Below are 25,104 nucleotides of genomic sequence, written 5' to 3'. Positions count from 1 at the left end.
TGGTGCACTGTGGGATACCGCCTGGCGGCCAATACCGTCGGTTTGCGGCCACACTAACCCTAATCCGACATGGCAATATCGATTTCAGCGCTACTCCTCTCGTTGGGGAGGAGTACAGAAATCGGTTTAAAGAGCCCTTTATATCGATATAAAGGGCCTCGTTGTGTGGACAGGTGCAGGGTTAAATCGGTTTAACGCTGCTAAATGTGTTTAAACGCGTAGTGTAGATCAGGCCTAAGGCACTATCTCTGGACCTTGATGGTACCTCCACCTGCCCTGCTCCTACCTCTAGCTACTATGCGTCCAGGAAGTTTTTCAAGCCCTGAGCCCTGGATCGAGTACAATTAGATACAGTGCGTTTTCAGTTTGGTTGGATTGCATCTAACTGCTGCAAAATGAGGAACATGAAAAGCATCTGCCTTCCCCTCCACCACATCTTTAAACCTAATTTAACTGGAATCGTGCGGTTACATTTTCCATCCTCAGAAAATTATGGGGCAGACACCTGGTGGCATACAGCGCCACTGAGGTCAGCTGAAGATATGCCCCTGGACAATTATTTTTGGTGTATGTCTGTATCTCTTTAAAGGAAAAAGAAAAGCCCTGAGAAAACTACAAATCAACTCAATGGCAATGGAGGATAGAGGGAGAATGTGTTTGTAAGTCAGTTTATATGTTTTGAACTACGCAATAAACCAGAAGTATAAAGCTTCTCATGTGACCCTAAAAATATTACTATCCAAAGCTTTGTTCTTTAAAAGTATGTTATTCCAGCAGAATTCCACCACTTTATTGGAGGCAAAATATTACCCCTGGAATGAAATCAGGTTAGTTATATGAAGGGAAGCGCATGAGAGATTAACTGATTTGCCAAAGGATGTGCAGAAAGCCTGTAGCAGAGTTGGGCAGAGAGCCCAATGCTTTAGACTCCTAATCCCATTCTTTAGCCACGAGATCATCCTTCTCCCTGCAAACTTAAATGTCTAAGTATTTACGAATAATAAATATCATTGGTCACGCGATACAAATAATCCTTTGCAGCCCAATTCTGCCGGCAGGTGCATCTAACTTGCATGCACTACATCAATGTTTCTCAACGACCAGTCTGGGGACTGGTGCCAGTCCCTGAGATCTCCCTGACACCATTTAGGAAGGCAGCAAGCTGGTCTCTGGTATCAAAAAGGTTGAGAAATACTGCACTACATCATGTCACTCTGCACATCACCACCTATAAGGTTTAGTGTCTTTTACCATCAGAATAAATTGTACATGTTTGTCAGTAGTCCAACCTCCCCATAATGAACACATGCTGTATTTATTTAAAGGAACAGAGTCGTTCTTATTTTGGAGCAAAATTGCGTGGATTAGTCTCCGGGCGGGAAGCAAATATCCATATAAGCAACCCCACTTTTCTTAGATGTTCTAAATCGTCAGTTCCCTGGGGAATTTTGGCAGATTCTCGTGCTGCTGCAGATATAGCCCTAGCTCTGTTTGTTCAGGTGGAGATCACACGCACAACAAAAGTAGACCACTTGCAAAACTAGCAGACATTGCACTCTAGGGCCCTGCACAAGTTGTGTCAACCAGCTTCCTAACTAGATAGCACTCTCCAATACTCATACAATCTGCAATCCCCAGAAGTCAAACTGCCTTTCACTGCAGAGTATTCCATGGCCTCCTCTCTCCTCAGGGTTCCTTCCAGCTTGGACTTTATAATGTGCATAATACAAAAAGTCTCCCCATTTTCTGTTGGGTTCTTACAGCCATCATGTAATAAGCACAAAGCAAGGAACACAAGTGGTAGATCCACTCAAGCTAAATTCATCTTACTACATGTGTAACCATGGCAGAAGGTTATTCCAGGGGTGGCCAACCCACGGCTCCGGAGCCACATGCAGCTCTTCAGAAATTAATATGTGGCTCCTTGTACAGGCATTGACTCCCGGGCTGGAGCTACAGGCGCTAACTTTCTAATCTGCTAGAGGGTGCTCACTACTCAACCCCTGGCTCTGCCCCAGGACCCGTCCCCACGCTACGACTTCCCCTCGGCCCCGCATCTTCCCCTGAGCTTGCCGTGCCCTCACTCCTCCCCCCCAGAGCCTCCTGCACACTACAAAACAGCTGATCGTGGCGGGCAGGAGGTGCAGGGATGGAGGGCTAGGTGTTGATCGGCAGTGCCGCTGGCGGGTGGGAGACACTGGGGGGCGGGAGCTGACAGGGGGCTGCTGACGTGTTACTGTGATTCTTTGGTAACATACATTGGTAAATTCTGGCTAGTTCTCAGGCGCAGAATAGACCAGGAGTGGCCAACCTATGCCCTGTACAACCTCTCCATTGACAATGGTACATTGTAGTGATCCCTGAGCAACTGTGCTCACTAGCTTTTGGGTTTTCCTTCGTCAGGCTACATTTGGCCATTGCAACAGCAGCTGACGGACGGACGTGTGTTAAGTAAACTCTTCCCAGCTATAAGCAAGCCACAGCGAGAGGGTGTGAGGAAAGTCACAAAGGACACCCTCAGTTTGGGAGTAGATTCAGAACACTGCTCACAAAACTCTGGTGAGGTTATTGCATCCCCTGACGAATAATCCAAGGGGGCCACTACCCAGAAGGTTTATTCTCCTTTCCGAGAATGGGCATGAGGTTTTGTGCCAAGCAAGCAGAGGGCAGCTGAACCCCCCCAGATGTCTCAGACATATCTTAGAGCAGTTCTGTGGGGGAAACAGAGGCAGACATGGAAGCTTCTGATTTAATGCTTTCTTATTATGAGTTGTGGATACCTGATGCTTTTGTTAGGAGCAAACAGTCCTCCACAACCCTCTTGTGCTAACACAAGTGTGCAGGGAGTAGGACAAGCCGTGGCAATGGCACGCCCACCTCTCGTGTGCCACTTGCGGCTCTGCAGTGGGTGTCTGGGGATGTAGTCACTGGATGCAGACATATGGATCCATGTGCACAGGCAGGACACAAGCTAATTCAGCTGCCCCGGAGTACCCTTGAGGGTTGGGGAATTCCTTCTCCAGCCCTCCCCCACCGCCTCAGCTCCAAAGGACACAGGCTATCTACATGCTGCGGCCAGGTGTAGGGCCTGAGGCAGACACAGCTCTATAACTGAATACTCTCCATGTGCCGAGGCAGGAAAATTACACTGCTTCGCTGTCCCATTTGGAATGTTGCTTTTGCAACAATGAAGGTGAGATATTTACTCACACCGGCCCACACTCCAATGGTACATTAAATATCACAGACCCTCATAAGTCGGACCCCCTAGCATCATCTGTCTTATACTTCATTGGTAAGTGGCACTTTGCACCTCTGTCTTGCTGCACTCTGGTAATTCCCCTGCGCATTTCTGAGAGTGGCATGGATACCCAAGGTTCTGGCAGCTGCTAACTGATGTAAAGAGCAATTAAAAAACAAATGCCAACCAACCCAAAAATACCCAGGAGGAAGAGCAGGAGACAAGTTCCTTGCTGGGCTGTTGTCCACGTGAGATTTGGGCACCCAACACTTCAGAAAATTAGGTTGGGGACATTTAGCGCCAGGAAGCAGCTGGGGAGATGGGATTTTCCTGGTTGTCCCCTTGCACATAGCCTGGCAGCTGCCTTCAAGTAGAAAGCACATTGGCTATTTCGGCAAGATTATGGAGGGCCAGGGTACGAGCCCCCAAACTCGTTGGAAGGAAGTGCTACACAAGCTGTTCCAGGGGAGTCAACGGGTCTACTTGCATGAGACCAGCGTGACTAAAGAGTTCCTCATCCGGCCCCTGTGACTTGAAAGAAAGATGATGAGCTGGGGTTTGTTGAACTGAAGATGGAAAACTCCCTCAGGTTGAAAAGGTTTTGCTCCCACACAACTGAGCTCTCCGCATTACAGAAATCAGAGAAACACAACTTGCTACCAAACCACCACATCTGCAGGATATTCCTTTCCAGCTCATTTCCACAGACCCAGACAGGTTCTTATCTAAATCTCCACCTCCAGCAGCTAACGAGCCCTGACTCATCAGCCCCACGGATGTGCGTGCCCACATGCGCTTAGAGATTACTTCGTCTAAGTGTCGCAAATTACCTCAGCTTCTGCCATAAGCCAAACAGTTTCACAGGGAGCCTCCAATGTCCGACTGATGATGGGGGGCCCGCATGCTTTCTCACAGTCAATAGGGAGGGTCCAGAGAAGAGCAACAAGAATGACTAAGGTCTTGAGAACGTGACCTATGAAGGAAGGCTGAAAGAATTGGGTTTGTTTAGTTTGGAAAAGAGAAGACTGAGAGGGGACATGATAGCAGTTTTCAGGTATCTAAAAGGGTGTCATAAGGAGGAGGGAGAAAACTTCTTCACCTTAACCTCCAAGGATAGAACAAGAGCAATGGGCTTAAACTGCAGCAAGGGAGATTTAGGTTGGACATTAGGAAAAAGTTCCTAACTGTCAGGGTGGTTAAACACTTGAATAAATTGCCTAGGGAGGCTGTGGAATCTCCATCTCTGGAGATATTTAAGAGTAGGTTAGATAAATGTCTATCCGGGATGGTCTAGACAGTATTTGGTCCTGCCATGAGGGCAGGGGACTGGACACAATGACCTCTTGAGGTCCCTTCCAATCCTAGAATCTATGAATAACCAGGGAAGGGCACATTTAATCATCTCACAGCCCACTGGGTTGCCAACATCTCAATAGGTGGAATCTGTAGCGCTTCCCACCAACTTGAAAAGTGTGCCTAGTTCTAAGAGGTGATCAGAGAATGCTGTACTTCTAGCTTTAAAACATTAACATCAGGCTACAGGAACTGTACACAATTGCCAGGGCTTAAGACACTGATTGATTAAATAACTCAGTGAAGGTGGCCGGTAATTATTCTAACACTGCCTTTGTAATGTTCATAATGCTCGACTTTCAAACTAAAGAACAGGAAATAACGTTAAAATGGCAGAGCCACTGGAAGGCCACACATGGTAATAACAGAACAAATCCCCTTGTGGGAAAAGAAAGTATAGAATTTAATAGACAATAGCCTTTTGATGGAAAACATTCCCCTACAGAATTACCAGGCCTCTATAGTATTCCATAGATTGGGTTAAAAATTCAGCAGAAAAAGCACCGTTCTCAACAGAACTCAGAGAAATCCTCCTGGTGTCATCTCTGATAAATCTGATAACTTTTCAGGGAACAGTAACAGACCCAACGAGACTCCAACCAAATACTATACACCTTTTTGTTGACTTCAGCAAACACCTTAGGCTTGGGCTACACTTAGGGTGACCAGACAGCAAGTATGAAAAATCGGGACAGGGGATGGGGGGGTAATAGAAGCTTATATAAGAAAAAGACCCCAAAATCAGGACTGACCCTACAAAATTGGGACATCCAGTCATCCTATCTACACTACATACTTACTTCAGTATAACTACACCACTTCAGGTATGAAAAATCCACCCACCTGAGTGACGTAGTTATACAGACCTTAACCCCACTGTGTAGACAGCACTATGTCGGTAGAAGAGTGAAGGTGGAGTCAATAAGCTGACAGGAGAGCTCTCTGCCATCGGCTTAGAGCATCTTCACCTGCCGCGCCACAGCTGTGCTGATGTAAATCTGCAGTGTAGACCTGCATGTTTTATATGTATCTGTCTTTGTCAGTCTCCCGGACTCTGCCTGCACCTCATTGCATATGATTCCTCTAGCTCTTCAGTGAACTCACGCATCATTTGATATCATTTAATCCTCACACCCACACGCTGGCATTCTGAAGTACCCCACAACAACCCCTTGGACGTAACCTCAATATGCGGTGTGTATGCTGTTGCCTGATCCTTTAAGGGGTAATAATAATTGTATTGATTGCTAATCGATACTAATTAATGAGCTGAGAGTAACAGGGTTCTTGTCCCAGAATCAGGCTTCACAAAGCTAAAACCGACAAGTTCACTATCTTGTAGGGAACCTCAGATTGCGTGGCAAGGACACATACCGAGGGAAAAGCAAAAGTCTCTGAGATTTTTATTAAAACTATTAGTAAAGACAAAAAAAAAAGCTCCGAACCATCTAATCAGATAGGAATAATACAGTACTGGGGATATCCGTAGTATCATTCCTTGCATATGCTCATATTTATGCTTTTCTTGAGGATCTGGTGGTGAGAGACAAAGGATCAGCCCTGTCTCTGGCACCCTGAATGAGTCAAATGATCCAGATTCCCCAAAACCCAAAGATTGGTGGTAGATAGCAATAAAGAGCTGAAGGGTCAATTATGGGAAACTAACCCATGGTGGTTTGCCCTCTTATTGGACGAGAGCACTATCATAAATGCTCATTCTGATGCCCAGGCTTCCATATCCAAATCCAACTTTCTCACCCTCATGATATTGGGGTGTTCTTATCTTGTAAGTTATCATATTAATGCCATTTAACTTATTATCATATGTGTCACCTATTGCTCAAGCAAGTTTGTAGACAGACATCTGCCCACAATTCTGTCCTAAAACATCCAAACCTAGTATCAGTTCAGTGTTCTTTTGGTTGCCTGGTACCATTACATACCAATGCCTTCTTATTGAGCAAGCTATTCCAAGTTCCCCAAACTCTAGGATAACTGTCGCACCATTTTATCTGTGCTGAAGGTCACAGGCCTACTATACTTATGCTAACTTGCTTAAGCTGATGTTTTACAGGATACAGGCCAGTAGATTCTTTGTGTTACTGTGAAGTAAAATATAAATAAAAAGCTACGGTAACTTGATGAAAACTTAGATGACATAAAATCTTTCACAAGTACGGTAAATGAGAAGAATTCAAAGGGTCTTTACTCCCTGGATCCTTTGCATTTTCAGCATTCATTTAAGTTTTTTTGGCACTTCGACATCTCAGAGCACAAGGTCTTTTCTGAGCACATTGACACAACTGATGTAGTTTTAAAAAATGTTCCCCTCCCCCCCTCCCCGGTTTTGATCTGTATTTATTCAGAGCAGACTTTTGATCTAGCCATCATGTGATTTTTGAAATCTTTTACAACATACAATTTCCTACACCTTCGGCATTTGATCCTCCTGCTCCCTTTAAGAGAGCAAAACATGTGGGATAGGCTGGATTAGGGTATTAGTCTCTCAGCACAGAGACTGTCTTATCTGCCCCAGCAGATCACAAAACCTATTATGACATCAAAGCAAATTAAGATGTCTCAAGACAAGGCAGCCTCTGTCACAAATGCAACTGTGCCACCAGTTACAGAGCTGTTCCATAAGCACTGGACACTTGTCACTGTCTTTCAGATACCTTATATATTGTGGTTTCAGTCCTCTGGTTTCTTTTTAAGTTACACATTCACAAAGGCCATGTAAAATGCCCTTCGTCATTGGTGCGGGTCACATCTCCACAAACTGCATGAGCCCGACCCCTGGGCACCATCCTGTCAATGGCTTCCAAGTGCAATTCAAAAGGTTTTGGAAACGATGTACAAAGCTGTGAGACTTCTCCCTGTGACCTCTTAAGTGGGGCTGGGCTGCTTCTCCCACTGGTTCCCAGGACTGCTTGTGGGACACCTTGGCCAGAGTCTACTCATCTGTAGAACTTCCTTAGTTTCTCATTGTTTAGCCAGCTTCAGGGCATAGCTTGAAGTGAGGCGGGCAGAGGTCTAGGTAGCCACTGGGCTGAAGCAACTGTGCGTCTTTGATACAGATGATACTGTTTATAGCTGAAGAGAGTCACCCATGTGCTACGTTGTTGAGGACCACATAGGGGTCTCCCAGCCTCGCTTTGGGGTATGATATGAAATTCCCAAGTTCCTCAGAGCTCCTCCTTCAGCAGCTGAGGGTGCAGGGAGTAAGTTAAGGGCTTCCTGGCCCAATTCCCATTTCTCTTCACGATCTTGCTGTGGTACTAGACCCAACAGCTTCCCCTCTTCCATACGGAGAACGGCAGCTTGGGAGAGCCTTCACAGCTTGACAGCGTCATTCACTCAAGTCAGAGGACTGGACTTCCCATTTCTTTCCCCTGTCCTCCTTTACTGGCTGTATTGCTATTCGTGGTTGTTCCCCCCCATCCTGCCCCTTCCCTTCTCATTGCAACCGCCCACCCCCACACTCCCTGCCCATTTCACTTTTCTCTTTCCCATCTCTCTCTTCCCGCCCCGACCCATTCCCCTATTACTTCAACAATCCCTTCCCTTCCCCCAGTTCAAACCTGAGTGCCCCATCCCCTGAAAACGCCCATAAAATGAAGGCTTTGTAATATAAACAAATACATGCAAATAGCCTGGACTACCCTGATCGGTTTACTCCTACATCAAATCCCTGTCCCCACTGTTGTCTTTACGGACTGTAAGCTCCTGGGGGCAGGGACTGTCTCCTTGAATGCATTTTCCCAGTGCCTAGCAAGAAAGGGGCCCTGATCAGCCCTGAGGCCTTTGTTGTTGGTGTCACAGTGGGTGCCCAATCATCATCATCATCGTTCTCCTCAAAGACAACGTGGATTTGTGAAAAGGAGGAGAGCGGGTTGAGAGTTGATAAGAACTAGTCCAAGTGAAAAGACAAAACTAATCATCCCCAGGTGATGTTCTGAGCAGAAGGAAGCCACCACATCCCACTCCAAAGCTGGCAAGCCTGCATCATCCTCTTGATCCTCTCACAGGAGAGTTTTGTAACACCAGGTCAGATAGGGTAAAGTTTTTAATTGAAAGTCATAGGGCCATAGGCGCTTTTGAAAACAGTACCCTTAAATCATGACACTGGTTTCGGTTTTACTTTACATAGCAAAGCAATGAGCAAATTCGAGAAGTTAAGGCCCTCTGCGATTTATTGTCAGAATAATCGTGTGTGTTTGGGGGCTTGCATTGTTTTGCTTTTGCTCTTCCTCCTCTGCAGGGTTGGGGAGGGGGAAATCAAGGGCAAAGGAGTAACTTTTTAAGCACAAACCAAATGTAACAGCTCTCCTAGAGATTCTGGGACATTAATCCAAATGTATTACAAGCAGATTGCTTGAAATCACACACCGTGTCTGCCTGCAAGCTACAGTTTGACTCACTGGCCTAGCACATTTACTAACGTTTTTGATTGGATTACAATAAAAACACATGGATTTAACAAGGATTCTGTCACCCTGGCTCAGAAACGGGTTGAGACAGCGATGACATGTTGGTACCACAAAATTTTGTCTAGTCTCCTAGGGACTGACGCAGCTCCTGCTGACTCCAGTCAGCTTTGGATCTTGCCCTTGAAGGTGGGAAATCAGTTATTGACAAACATCCCTAAATCAAGGCTCCCGTTAACATATTAGAAACACAGAAGATAGGATGCCGGCTGGCTAGTCTGTCCTGACATAACGCACACTCATGCTCTGCTGAAAGGGCTTATCTGTGTTATCAGCAAGCCCCTGAGGCAGGCGGATAGGCTCTGGGCAGACCTCCCTGGTGGGCTTTCTACAGCCCAGCTGAGACGTTCAGCTTTCAAGAGGAAAACCGCCTGCCTTGAAGAGCAATGTTCACATGCGTTTTCTTGGCTAATGAAATCATCCCAAACTGACAAATCCATGCATCCTGCGCCTTCTAATAACACACTGAAATGGGAAAGGTAAGGGCAAGGATTCTGCAAAAAAGTGGTCCAAAAGGTTCAGTGAATTCAAAACTAAACCAAACAAAATCAAATCAGTGTTGTACTAACTCAGGTTTATAACAGAGATATGCCTCCATCCACCTCCTAGACACACGACCAGGGAGCGTAGAAGTCATTGGTGCACACTTAACTTGCAACTAATCCAATACAATTGTTCACTTTCTTTAAAAGAAAAGTTTACTTCTTTGGTTCCTCTTTTTTTGAAAAGGAAGTAGGTTAATTGTTTCAAGATTATGGCTTGGAGAAATCCTCAAGTTCAACATGACCAAGGAGCATTTCCAGCTAGTGGTACCCTACTGATTTCAGAAAGAAACACTTTCTTTTGCTTACACTGACGTTAACAGTCATTCCATTCAGCAATTTCATCAGGGCAATCTATGGACCACAATAAATGAGATAGTGGAGACAAGTTATTCTTTTAAGCCTGAACGGCATTTCTCCTACATACATTTTCTGTTTTGTCTGCTGTCCCATATTTTTTATATATATTATAGAGAGAGAGAGAGAGCGTGCAAGGGAATGCTGGCCACCACTTCCCGCAGCTCCCATTGGCTGGGAATGGCAAACCATGGTCACTGGGAGCTGACGGGCTCCATGCCTGCCAACGGGCCAGGTAAACAAAACATCTCAGCCCGCTAGCGGTTTACCCTGATGGGCCAGGAGCCTGAAATATAGGGTCAGCTTATGAAAAGGTCATACAGTTTTTGCTGTTTTTACCTATCCATCTTGTGGGGGTCGGCTTATAAACGAATGGGCCAACGAACGAGTATATACGGTATATATTTTAGATTTACTCCTAAATGCTCAGATCTCTTACAGTTAAAAACAACAGATTTCTTTTCACACACATGCCTATTTCCTTGCTGGATTTTCTGACTGTGTTCATTACCTTCCCCAATACACAACTGAACATTAGCAGGCAGAACGTGTATTCTGCTAACCTCTTTCTCCCAATCAATACTTGTTGTGTAACTCCTGCTAACAGTGAGAGTTATGTACAGTCTTGGATGAGAGAATGGTCTCAAACGATCATCTCATCTATACTCACGAAGGATCATTCTGTCCTTAATAACTGGCACTCAGATGTTTTTCCTCCCAGAGGATTATTTGTATAATAGCAAGATCATAACATTTAATAGGATCATCTCTTGTTTTTCTCTGCAATTATTTGGGGGAATTTAACAGAAGTAAAATGTGACAGACTACTTAGTATGGAGCATCAATTCCTGTTTAGCTACAAAACAGAGACTTTTCCAGCCTGTCATGCTAATATAGCACAACCATTTAGGGCTAGCTCCACACTAGGGTTCTTCTTTCCCAGTTTTCCCACCATGGTTAATGCTGCCAGTAGTAATAATGGTACAAGCACTCATGTAAACGAAGTTAAATCCTAGGGGGTACCTTCCAACCTTTGTGTCCTTAAACAATGTGAGCAGGAGTTCTGAAGTGGTTTTTATCCCTGTTATAAACACAGAGCCTCAAGCATATTGCCTATTGGTTGAGTTCTTGAGCCTTTTGCAATACTTTCAGGCAGCCAAAAGCATGGCGTTTCCAAAATGTTGACAAGTCAAGATGTCAGGGGTGCTAGTAAAGGCATCAGGGTGTTACTGTGTTCTGCAAATAATAGTGATCTTTCAACTCTTGCTTTAACCTCTCTAGTCCATGCCTGAATATAAGATAGATAAATACTATACTTTTCTGTCTCTCTTTCCCCCAAAACTAGTTTATTTACTACAAAAAAAAAAAAGTGAATGAATATCATTAGCACTTGAAGGCTGAAAATTAGAACCATCTGGAAAAAAAATGTTGACTAGCTCTCTTGAAAATACTCACATCCTGCAATCCTAAAGTAGACTGCTAGAAATATATACGCCGATAGAAGTTAAAGATCTTTTGTAAAAGGTAGGAACCACGCTAAGTATGTATCTAGACAGCATTCAATCTGCTTTCATTGCTCTCGCTCCCCCCAGAGCAAACTAGTTTGGGGTTACCTCAGTCTCAAACTGGCAATTTGAATGTGCTAAAAGACAACAAAAAAGCAGCTTTTGGTTTTACTCAACAGCTATTTATGGTTTAAATCTGTCCAACCATTGAGCAACTAACACAAGAATTCTCTTTGTAGTGACGCGTTTTACTTGATATTTGCCATTATATTAGACAGACAACGTATATTAATTGTAGTAAGTTTTGGCTACCCCAAGATCCAAGTATGAGGCTATTTTTACCAGAAGGCCATGACTACAAACTATTCCTACAATTAATCTATATCCAATTTGCAAGGGAAAGAATCTGGGAGACATCCTGTGCAATGTCATCATGGACAAATAACTTGCACTTCTGCAGAGCATTTACCTTTTGAGCATCTGGAAGTACTTCATAAATGTTCATGAATTAATTCTCTCCTGAAACAGAAGTAGATACTATCCTCACTTCACAAACGGGGGACACTGGTCTCAGTTAAGTGGCCTGGCCCTAGATCACAGCGAGTAGCAAGGAAAACAACTCCAGTGTCCTGGCTCCAATCTTATGCTTTACCCACAAGATCATCCCCCCTCCATCCAAAACAAGAAGGAAGCTAACTTGGCCTGCATTGTAAGGCACTGGACTGAGATCACACCTAGTCCAACATAAAATAAATAGCCTACTCAAAATGGTTTTCCATTTGCAGAAAAGTAAGTTCCCATTGTTCTATACAACGGTGATCCTCCCTTAGAAGAAGAGCATTCACCATAAAAATTTACTCGAGCAACATTAAGAGTTAAACAGAACTCCAAGAAACACCCCCATCTTGGTCTTCCTTCTTCTAGCCTGCACATCACTAAATTTGTCCAGATTTCTTTCTGCTGCTCTGTTTGCCGAACCTCAGGAAGATCTGTTTCACTGCTGCTGCTTTTCTAAAAAGGAAGGATTACTCATTTCCCTGGAATAGATTCAGCTCCTTTGCCGTTTCCATGTGTTCGTGTTATATTTACAATCTTGAAGAGGACATGCAAATGATCAGAACGGTTCCAACAACCAAACAGAAAAGTCAAAACAGCGTCTCTTCTCGTGGTGTCTGGGAGAACATGATTAATGACAACTTCCTGTACTGGGAAAGGCTCTTGCAATCATTGGCCTGAACAATCAGCAGACTTTACACACCAGATTCCTAGTATGAACTCCGAATAAAACAAACAGAAGAGGTGGGTTTAAGAATATATTATGTTACTCTTGTAAGAAGTGTGCATAATAAACAGCCTGATTTTCCTACATTCATTTTTATTAGTCATTAAACGTTGATGAAGCAAAAATAAGTGGAGTGCGACAGACTATACAGATAGGATCAAACCCGGCAGTCCATACAGAAGCAACTCTCCTTCCTCTAATGAGATGGGGGAGAGGGTGGAACCATCTGAATAAAGACTGCAGAATTGACCCTAAGTCACTAAGCCAAGTTTGGACCTGATGCAAGTGGGTGTAAATCCAGTCATTTCAGTGGAACCTCATGCACTTATACAAGGCAAATTATTATGCAATGTAGTCCCCAGTATTGCATTCTGGGATGCGGGGGCAGAGTCCTGCATGTATGCTGAGTCCGGTGACTTCAACTGGACTCTGGGTGCATGCAGGGACCCACCCACCTGAATAAGATCAGGGCCCAAAAAAGTTGCCCCTTAACAAGGATAATTGTTCTCCCAGCTGTTTTGGGGGGAGAGCACTAGAAGGCCAGTGCAACCATGGATACAGAAGCAACGTGTTTAAAAGTTCAGAGGTAAACTGAAATCATGAACGTTTAGCAGAGAAACAGAAAGAAATGGAACTTTAGAGTGACACTAGAACAGGAATTGTCTCAGCAACAATACAGTCACAGGGAGAAGCCGCAGGTTTTAGGATAGTGGAATGCGGCACTGTCCTGCGCACATCTGGTCTTCTCATCACTCAGACAGCAGACGTACAGACTTAAACCTATCCCCAATGCAAGAGTTATTCCTGTGTGTAACTCAGAGTTTGGCTGGGAAGCAACAAGGCCACTTCTGTTCCTATGTCAGTGCAATCCCTTTGCATTTCAAAAGCTGGGGGAGGTTCTCTTCAGCGGCTCTTTATTAAACTGGAAGAAATACAAACTGTTCTTCCTGTCAATAGATTTCTCTTTAGAACTATCCTCAAAAGGAAATCAAAATCTCTGGCCTGCAGAACGATCACAACGAAGGCATATGGATACCCTTTGTCCAACACATGCAAATCATGGGTCTGATCCAAAGCCCACTGAGCACAATGGAAACACTGACCCCTCCCCAACTTCAATGAGCTTTGAATCAGGCCATATGAGAGAATATTAAATTCTCTAAGGATTTTGTTTATCCATTGTAGTGTTACTTTTAAGCAGTGCCAGAAACAAAATCTTTAACTCCTCTTTTACTGTTCTTGACACAACTTTGGGTCCTTTTGAGCTGTCCATGCCAGAACCTAGAAGCCATGGCCTCAAACTTCACATCTGAAGTAGTCATGGGATCTTGTAACTACCACTTCTTGCAGGCAGAAGCTCTAAAAGTTCCCGCACTAATGGGTCCATTTTCTTGTTATACTGGTATGGTGTGTGTCATGTTTAAGACTCGTATGGTCAATCTTTGAGTCTGAGGTTTAAAAGAGAGCTTAGAGATATAGCCTCTACTTAACCTGTTTTGTTGGGAAGAATTTTAGATTTCAATCTGATCTGCCTTCAATTAGTAAGAAGGCATTTTGTCACCCAAAGCTTTAAAGGTTCAGTGAAGGCTATAATGGAGAATGCAGGCAACTACTCTGTGGTACACACTTAATAGTTTTTCATTCAGTTACCTAAGAAATATATATTCTTTCATGGTAAAAGTATCTTCAGGTATGTCTATACGACCCACCAGATCGGAGGGTAGTGTTTGATGTATCGGGGATCGACGCCCATATTCCACCTCAGCAGGAGGAGTAAGCAGCAGTTGACTCGCCACCGTGAGGCCTGCCAGGTAAGTCGAACTAAGATACTTCGACTTCAGCTCCGCGAATAGCGGAGCTGAAGTTGCGTATCTTAGTTCGAACCCTCTCCGCTAGTGTAGCCCAGGCCTTAATGTTGCAAAGCAAACACAAACTCAGGGATTTAAACTCTGGAGAGATGATTCTATACAAGCAAATGATGATGCTGGGGGGGGGGAAATTCTGAGAAAATTACAAGCAATAGTACGTTGAAAGCAGTAGTTATTTTCTGACTTTTGACATACACAAAGAACTTTGTCATCCAAATTATCTTATTTCTTAATTATGAGTACAAAGCTGCTGGCAGTGATGAAGACTGAGCTGACAGAGTTTTTCCCCATAGTCTGGCTTTCTAATTATTTGATCATTCTTTTTTACCCATGGAAAGATGACTTGCAGATTGTAAACTCTTTGTCACAGCTGCCTAATGAGTCATGATTTGACTTATTTTAGAATGTATGCTCTCCGGGGCAAAGTCTGTGTCATCTGTTACCCTCGAACTCCCGTGTAGCTGTCTGTACCCATTTGCTGCCTCTTGTTTGACACTTAGATTAGAAGCTCTTTGAGGCAGGGAATGTCTTTTTGTTCTGTTTGTACAGCACCTAGCACAATGGGGTTCTGGCCCATGATAAGGTTCTAGGATCTACCATGATGCAAACTCAAAAAAAGCAAAAAAATTTTGCCTGTGTGCTGGATTTTTTCCTTCTTTATGATATATAAAAGCAAAGGGGTTTTCTTTTTAAGCGTTTTTTCCTGCTTGGTTTTTGCCATAAGAAACGCGTGTCTTATATGCACTGGATGATGGTAGGATTAGTGGAATGGCGTCCTCACAAGAGTCAAGAGAAAGTTGAACAATGGAGAAGGGAAGGAGGTTTAGTCACACTGTTAAAAATTCTGCATGTTAACTCAATTAACAGCTGGAATAATAAATGTTTGCTAAAGATTCATCACCCTCCCCCGCCAGTTAAGGTTAGAACTCACAATATACAACTCTTGAGACCTCTCGGGGTATGTCTAACCTCCATATAAAGCATGGGCACTGACTCAGCCCAACCCCCACTTCCATCCACACACAAATCAGTCTGACTCAGGTCAGCAAGCACTCAGGACCCAGATCCTAGGAACCTGCTAGGGGAAGGGGTCAGAGCCTGAGTTACACTGATATTCAGGTCCAAGACCTGTCATTTTGCAGCGTAGACACAAGTCAAGCTGCAGACCTAAGTCAGAAGGTCTGTGCAGTGCAGCATGGACATGATAACACAACTCTGAGACCAGGGTCCAGGTTTACCATGCAGTATGGATTTGGGAACACCGAGTCCAGAAGCCCGGGTCTCACAGATCCAAGTTTACAATGCAGTGTAGACACTCCCTAAGAAATATCTAGTGAAAAGAGGAAGACCAGACTTCCATTTATCCTGTTACTTACATAGCTCCACCACAATAGTATTTGAGCGTCTCGCAAACATTAATTAGTTTATCTTCACAGAGCCCCAGAAAGTAAGGAAATGGCGTTATCCCTGGTCACATATGGGGGAAACTGAGGCATCAAGATTAAATGACTTGCCTAAGGTCACCACTGGGAGTCTGTGACAGACCCAGAAATTGAACACAAGGATCTTAACACCCAGCACCTTACCCACAAGGCCATCCTTCCCCACCTTAGATAGCAAAGCTAAGCAGTGTCAGAATCTTAATGATTATTAAATATTTATATGATCATAGGACCTATGAGCTCTAGCCACAGACCAGAACCTCATTGTGTTAGGCGCTCAGTGACATCAAGTACTTGGAAGAGCTGAATAAAATGAAAGAATTTTGGAAATTTTTTATTAAGTGATTATGTTTGGCTCCAGCAATCAGGATAGTACAGTGCTTGCTTGCACCACTTCTGTTAAAGCCAACTAAAGTTTAGGTGACATTAGAAACAAGTATTTGATTTTACAAATTGCATGACAAGACAGCAGAGAAGCAGGCAGTAAAAATAGTGTTAATATAACCTTTGCCACTTTCATAAGTATTCAGCTAAGACAGAAAGAGAACAGGAGCTGGTAGGGGTAGTGGGGGAGAATACTTCAATATCCTCCCAAATAATCCATGACGGAGATTTCTGATAGTAGAGGGTTCTTTAATCTTGCAGAGAAAGGCATAACAAGTTCCAAAGGTTGGAAACTGAAGCCAGACAAATTCAGACTGGAAATAAAGACACAATTTTTTAGCAGTAAGGGTAATTAACCAGTAGAACAGCTTATCCAGGGACATGGGGGATTCTCCATCCTCTGAGACTTTAAATCAAGACTAGACATCTTTCTAAAAGGTATGCTCTGGTTCAGACAGAAGTTATGGGCTTGATGCAGAAATTAGGTTCTCTGGCCTGTGCTATGCAGGAGGTCAGATCAAAGTGTTGCAACGGTCCCCTCTGGCCTTACAAATCTATGAATCTTTTCACTATGAACCTGAGTGACTGTCTTGGTGCTCAGAGACACTCTTGAATGAGCAGGGCATTTCATAGATCTAGTCTGTCCCCCATTAATCCCAACTGCCAATTATTTGCCCTCCTTTATTCAGAGCTTTATTTTACGGGATATATCTTGCCCATGGTACAGCAGATAGTTTAGCTTCCTCTATTAGGCCTCTCTGTTTAATTACAGTTTAAGATGAATTGATCTTTCCATTAATGAGCTTGTAAAGCAAATTGATTTTTAAGAAAGTTTTATGCTCAGAACAGATTGGCAGCAGAGAAATCCAAGTGATGTCCTTTCACTTATCAATGCAGTGTAGAGCACTGCTGCGTCCTTTATGAATCAGCTAATCCTATTTTCCACTCTATTGCTCCAAAAAATCCTCGCTCTGGTTTCCTTGTCCTCTGTGCTTACTCTAAGCAAGGTCAAGGGGCCAGATTAGCTCAAACAGCTTTATTTTTGTAAACAGACAGTTGAATGGTCCGGGTCACAGACCACTTCTGTTTCGAGACATTTAGGGGTTTAGATGAATTACAGTGGGGAAAATGAAAGTTATTTTAATGTATTTAATCTGTGAGCCTCCTTGATTCTTAGCCAACTGAGGATGACTATAACCACCCCAGACAGTGCTGCAGGAGTACACTACATTTACTGCACTTGTTTAAGCCCTTATTTTCAGGCTATCCATTTGTACTCGTATGGCCCCCCCATCACGGTCTTACATTAAAGTTTATGAGGTGTTCAGGTATTTATCCTCACAGCACCCCTGTGCGGCAGGCACATACTATTACTCCCAGTGTACAGATGGGGGAACTGAAGAAGAGAGAGACTCAGAGTATGTCTTCACTACCCACCGGATTGGCAGGCAGCAATCGATCCAGTGAGGGTCGATTTATTGTATCTAGTCTAGACACAATACATTGACCCCCGAGTGCTCTCCCGTCGAATCCTGAGCTCCAGCTCGGCAAGGGGAGTGGCAGCAATTGACTCACCACGGTGAAGACATCACAGCAAGTCGATCTAAGTATGTCGACCTCAGCTATGTTATTCACGTAGCGGGAGTTGCATAACTTAGATCGATCCCTCCCCCCAAGTGTAGACCAGGACTACATGACTTGCCTGGGTCACACAAGACTTTTTAGTCTGTGGCAGAGGAGGGAATTGATCTGTGGGGGGTCTCCCTCAGCCCAGATTAGTACTGTAACCAGGGGACCACCCTTCCTCTCAGCCAATCCGAACTTTTCAGAAAAATCATCATCATCTGTGCTAACAAGCATGAGATATTTCAGCCATCGCAAGGGGTGGGCTTCTATTTGCTAATGTCATTCTGTTAGGCTGCTTTGAGTTTCTGAGGGAAAATTCTGCATATTCTTCCTTTGCACTCCAGTACCTCAAAAATGGTTTTGTTCTAGATCAGGGGTTCTCAGACTTTTGTACGGGTGACCCCTTTCACACAGCAAACCTCTCTGAGTGCAACCCCCCTTATACATTAAAAACACTTTTTCATATATTTAACACCATTATAAATCCTGGAGGCAAAGCAAGGTTTGGGGTGGAGGCTGATAGCTCGCGACCCCCCGTGTAATAACCTCATGGCCCCTTGAGGGGTCCCAACCCCCAGTTTGAGAACCCCTGTTCTAGATCATCGGTCTCAACATCCAGTTTATCCACAGTGAGTTCTGTGTTCTCTATCATTCGTCCCCCACCCCGTGACTTCATCAAAAGGACACACCTGATGCTAAAAACTAACTCCGTCACACAGCCATGTACCCATCAACTCACACAGAGAAACATCAAGTAAAAGCCTGAGGCAAAAAGGTCTCACACAGGGACCAGAGAGTTTTAACACACTTGGTTACAGCAGAACGTTGGCCTGGGCATTCCACAGCTAAGAATCAGAGGGGTAGCCGTGTTAGTCTGAATCTGTAAAAGCAGCAGAGAATCCTGTGGCACCTTATAGACTAACAGACAGTTTGGAGCACGAGCTTTCGTGGGTGAATACTCACTTCGTCAGATGCATGTGACAGCTAAGAAAATACCGATGAGCATAGCCTGCCATCACTTCCCAACGTTCAATCTAGGAACTGTGGCAGGAATTACGGGACAGATTCTGCTCTCAGTTACTCCAATGTCATTTCAGTATAAGTTCAGACGTATATCAGACTCTGGCCCTAAAAGCTGATTTTTCTGGCTCTGGAGTTATAATGTAACAGATGTTTGCACTTAATGTCTGGTGCTGTCTTTATTTGGTAACTCATACAGAGATATTTTTCCCCACCCTATTCTATTAAAAGCTTTACCAAGTCCCTTATGTTTGCTGTTGTTGGAGATCAACTACTTTGGCGACATTTTCGAAGTGCAAGACAAATGAATTGGCTGTTTTATGAATAATTAAACCATATTACAATTTATCTTCACAACCACAATTATGAGCATCACTGATTTGTTGCATGTGATTTATTTGTATCACTGCTACCAGCCTGCAGTACCTGAAGGTTTGCAGTATGGTTTCAGAATCATCCTGCCAATAAAATCTTTTCATGCAATATCATGGGTCACAAGGGGACAAGTAACAAGAATACCACAGGTCCCTAGGGGTGGTTCTCAATGAATTACAGTCCTCTCTGTAGCCCAGTGAAGTTCAGGTTTGTCACAAAGGAGAGATATGCTGTGATTAAAGTTAGGGCTGCAAAACCAAAAGTTAGGAAATGCCAGTATTAAGTCTACTCTAAGACTAATTAACTACACATTTACTTCATGATATAGAATCCTGTGGGGAAAAAGCTGTGTGATTGAATAATGTTTGACAGCACACACACACAAGGGACAACCTTAATACAGACATTTGCTAACTTTCCAGTGCTTGATTCTTCCAGAGCAGCGGTTCTCAACCTGCAGCCCACATGCGGCCCAATTAGCACACAGCTGCAGCCCAGATCAGCTGTGTGCTAAAGGCCATGGGCTCCCAAACAGAAGGCTCAAGATCCTGGCAGCCAGTGGGTTCCGGGAGGGCTGCCGCATGGCAGGCTCTGGGTGCTGGCTGCCCCCCCGGGCCTGCACTGTGGGGTCCAGGGTCAGGTCCCTACCCCATGCCCGACTCTTCACTCCTGGCCCCATTCTGTGAAGGGATCTCTGGTTGGAGGGTGCTGGGCATAGGGTTGGTGGGGAAGATTAGGTGAGGGGCACTGTGGTTCTCAATTTGTGGCCCAGGTAATACTTTGTGGGCTTCATATGCAGCCAACAATGATAAATAGGTTGAGAACCACTGTGCTAGGGTAATAAAAGGGGTTCCATCCTTTTATCCTGTCCCACCCACGCTCATGTTTCTAAAAGATGCCAAGTACCAGCCTGGATAAACCTTCCTGAGGCAGAAGGCAGTAACAGGTCCAGCAGAAATAGTCCATATCAGAAGAAAACAGAGAGAAAGCTGTCCTTGGTGTCCATCCTGCACCAAGTGAGAAGCCAGCCAGATAAACTTAACAAGCCTCTGTAAACTATCAAAGGTTTGGGACGAGTTCCTTCGAGAAAAGGATAGAAACATAGGGGGGGGCAAAGTTCATTCTGACGATTTCAAGTTCTGGCACAAAGTACATAGGCGAAGCCTGTCAGAGGTGACAAGTGATTCCAGGTGCTCAATCTGAGACACGTGAGGAACCTGATTTTCAGAAAGTGCTGAGCCCGCCCTCTGCAAATTGGGCTGGGCACCAAAATCTAGAGACATCCAAAATCAGTAGTCACTTTTATAAATTCTTGGCCATAGGCAGTTTTAGCCACTGTTTTAGTTCTGTGATGAGTTTCTTAGTGAAATTCACAGGGTTAAGGGTGGTTATATTCTCCTGCTCCCCTACTTCCCCAAATTCAGGCAGAGAGAGAGGCACAGATTAGCTGCTTAATCCATTCAAAAGGGTTGTTAGAATGACAGCACTGCTCTTATAACACATTCATGTGCTTCTGGAAAATACTTAGACTGATGCAATCTACTTGAGAGGTTTCTGAGGTAAACACACTTTAAACATTTGTAAACATTTTAAAAAAACAGGAATATATTTATTTTTCTTTAAAAGAAGGGATACACTGCTATGCCACACGCATGAGCATAATCCAGTTTCTCTCTTACAGGACAAAATGACCATCTTAATTCTGAATTTTCACTCTGGGTTTGACCTGTGCAGCATTCCCAATTCTAGATTTACAGATTTTAAGACTAGAAGAGACCACTATGATCATCTAGTCTGACTTCTTACGTAATACCAGCCAATAAATTTAATACAGTAATTCCTACATGAAGTCCAATAATTTGTGATTAAACTAAAGCATATCTTTCATTTAAAGATTCCAAGTGATGGAGAATGTCTCTCTTCCCTGGGTAATCTATTCTAATGGTTAATCAACTGGTTAGTAATGTCAGTTAACACAGGTCATTTTAAACATTGTTTTAGACCATTTATTGCCTGTGATAAAAACTTAAAATGAAATGCAACCACCTGCAGGATTCTCCTAAATGGACTAAACAATAAGATTTGTATTGCAGAGAGGCAGCATAACTCCAACTATTGGGAATAATTTATGTATGACAGCTAAGGAAAGCTGGCAATTTATATGTAAACTTTCAATGCACAACTTCTGAGGTATAAGCAGCCAGCACCCTTCTCATGCTTCCAGTAACCAGAAGTGATTGCTGACTCATTTCATTGAAGGTCTCTCTACAGATCCAGGACTGGTGGTAAGAGCAGAGTGCTTTGCCCCTACACAGGATGTGCAAACGTGCACTAAACCAGAATACTATATTTCAGAATCCACATTTCAAAGGAACCATATCTCAAATAAAAACTAAACTCACCTCATGCCAAAAAAGAGAGATGTGGCTGCCAATTTTAAGCTAAGTTACTCAAACTGAATTGAGACCGGGAGGAAGCTCTTCTGCTTTACATATTTTTTACACAGCCTAATGGAAGGGCAGGAACAGAGCCAACTTGTTTCACTTTATTCTGCACTTGCTTTAAGTAATACAAATGTAATTTTTGTCAGCAGAGCAAGATTGCTTCAAAGCCTTCACAGTTGCCTAGGCCCTGGAGGGGAAATCACCTAGTGGTACTGACACTGGTGGAAAAGGCAGAGCAGCAGCTAATGTGAAGGGGGAAGAGATACATCCCAGTGTTTACAAATGCAAGGTAATGCACAATGGAAGCTACTGCTCATGAACACTGCTAGTCCTACATTAACTGTAACCATCTGAGAGTCATTGTGGGTAACCCAGTGAAAATATCTGTTCCATATACAGCACAGGCAAACAGAAGCCCAAACTTAAGGCGTCTACAGAACTCACAGATTCATAGATTCCAAGACCAGAAGGAATGACTGTGATCAACTAGACTGACCTCCTGCATTACACAGGCCACAGAACTTCCCCAAAGTAATTCCTAGAGCAGATCTTTTACACAGGATAGGAAACAACATTGATAACATTATAATGCCATTATAACAAGTTATCTCCTATCCCTACCTGAAACCCTCTGTTCAGTTCTGATCCAATTAACAGAAGAGATCTACAGATGGCCAACGAAACGGATTAGAGGCCTAGAAAGACTTTCATGAGAACAGAGATTAAAATACACTTCTACCCCGATATAACGCTGTCCTCGGAAGCCAAAAAATCTTACTGCGTTATAGGTGAAACCACGTTATATCGAACTTGCTTTGATCCGCTGGAGCATGCAGCCCCGCCCCCCGAGCACTGCTTTTCCACGTTATATCCGAATTCATGTTATATCGGGTCGTGTTATATCAGGGTAGAGATGTATAAAGAGTCCCATTATTTTTTTAAAAAAAGGAGTGAACATGATACAGGAATAGAAAATTATGAATTGTACAGAGAACATAAAATCAGGTGCTTGTATTTACCCTCTCCTAAACAACAGCAAAGAACAGTCAATGAAATCGAATGAAAGGCAACTGATGGAAAGAAATGACTTTTTTGCAACACATAATTAACCTGTGGAATTTATGGCCACAAGATAACAATGAAGCCCAAAACTTGCAAAGACAAAAGCATTAGACATTTATATGGATAATGAGAACATCCATACTAAAAAAACAGAAAGGGCAGGGGGTATAAACCTTCATGTCTGTGGGCACACATCACCCACCAACTGATAGGGTTAGGAATAAATTTCTGCTATGGGTAGGTTATTCCATGATTGTTCTGCCATGAGTGCAAGGGACTGGCTTAGATGACCTCTCAAGGGTTCCTTCCAGTTCTATGATTAGAAGGATTAACAGATCTCTTAATGAAGCATCTTGCCATTATCTGGCAGAGATGAAGCACCAGGGGTGGTGGTGGTGGAGGGGGGGGGAAATGAGGTTCAGGCTCAGGCTATCACTCATTGGGTCCCAGAGCCCAGGCTCCAGCCCGAGCCCAAACATTTATATCGCAATTAAACAGCCCTGACCCTGAGACCGCTGATACTGGCCAGCCATGCGTTTTTAATTGCAGTGTAGACAGACCCTCAGAGACAGAATGGGCCACTAGTTTAAGAAGGTTCCAGTCCAGCAATTCCTCTATAGGTGTCAGGATGAAGGAAGGGAAACAGTCCGAAACAGCAACCAAAGCTTCGCGTCTCAGTGTCAAATTCTGCTCAGTCACAGCCACTGAAATCCAGAGCAGCTCCACTGCTGAGTAGAATGGGCCATCGAGCCCTCTGGTAAATTGGAGGCATCTCCATAGGCTCTGTCGAGACGCTAAAGAGTGGCTGCTTATTTTGGATGACTCCATGAAATAATATTTCTGAGAAGTAATTCATCCTAGCATTCCAAGGTTTTCATTTGGCCTTTGAATGCTACACCAATGCTAACATAAGCTACCTCATGCTTCATTTACACAAAGTAGGGGTGTGTTAGAGCCACACAATCCTTCTACAATACTGTCTTTCTAGTCCATGCTCAGCAAAGAGTCATAGTTTCTTCTTGACCTTGGAAAGAGTTAACGTAAAAAGGGAGACGGGGCATTCAGCAGGCATGCTTTGCCTTCAGAACCCAGGACTCACTGCCAGCACAAATCTCAAGAGCTACAGACTCAAGCAGCAATCTGATTAACAGCATTTTAAAACCAAGTCCCCTCAGCGCTGCCTATTGATTCTGTTTCATTTTTTAAAAGTAAACATAGATGAGGCAAACCCAAGGTTAAAGCCTAAGACACAAAGGTGTTCCTATTGGCCAGCCACAATGCATTGATAAAGGATGCTGCTGGGTTTACTGCTGATTTAGCTGGCTGGATCGCTCCTTGGGCAAATTTTAGAGTTGACTTAGGATGCAGGAAGCAGGTTTTGGGCAGCGGGTTAAGTTTCTCTTTACACAGCCTTTAAGATGTGTAATCCCAGCCGTCGCTAGCGGGACAGAGAAATACCTCCATGCCTGAGAAGTTACGTTTCAGACTTTCATACCAATGTTTGCAAACTGAAGATGTGTGTCCAGTTTAGTTACATAAATGCTCATAAAAAGGCAGCTGTTCTGAATGCTCCTACTCATCATTCTTCTCTCTCCAGTGACTCAGGGGCTGAAAGCTTTGGGGAGCTCCACCTTATTTGAAAATCGGTCTTACTACAAATAGCGATTGTGACAATCCTGCATGATGCTTACAGCTCCCAAAATGCTTCCTTCCATGCCTCTGAATTGGAAGTTCTCTGCACAGCCCTCTGACTTGTAATATTACTGCCATCCCCAGGGTCAAAAGTCAGGCCTCTCAAAATCACGAGTGGCTCAAACAAATGAGATTTCTTTAAATAAATAAATTAATTACTTTTGGTTTCTTTTTATTTGCCTTCTGGATTTTAGCTTTTAGGGTGCATTCAGGTCATATCTTCCAGCATTTCTCTGCAATCACGCAGGCTAGAGATTTGCTTTAATAAGAGCTGAGGTTCTCCTAACTCCTGGAGTTTGGGCTTTAAGTAGAACCACCACATTATCATGAGGCTCACCATAAAAGCACAAGAGCTGGCAGCACTGGAACTGGCGTTCCGTCAGTAACACTTTAAACCACCCTGTAAATGACAGCCGATTGCTGA

General features: G+C 43.8%; 1 protein-coding gene across 1 annotated transcript in view; it reads right to left on the bottom strand.

The window, feature by feature from the left end:
• Positions 1–25,104, bottom strand: part of LRIG1 (leucine rich repeats and immunoglobulin like domains 1) — a 137,101-nt gene that overhangs the window by 47,805 nt on the left and 64,192 nt on the right. The gene's annotated exons all lie outside the window — the stretch shown is intronic.

The sequence above is a fragment of the Chelonoidis abingdonii genome, chromosome 17 (genome assembly GCF_003597395.2).
Source record: "Chelonoidis abingdonii isolate Lonesome George chromosome 17, CheloAbing_2.0, whole genome shotgun sequence".
In the NCBI taxonomy this organism is placed as follows: Eukaryota; Metazoa; Chordata; order Testudines; family Testudinidae; genus Chelonoidis; species Chelonoidis abingdonii.
The sequence above is the reverse complement of the archived record's forward strand: the minus strand, read 5'-3'. Positions and strand labels throughout refer to the sequence as shown.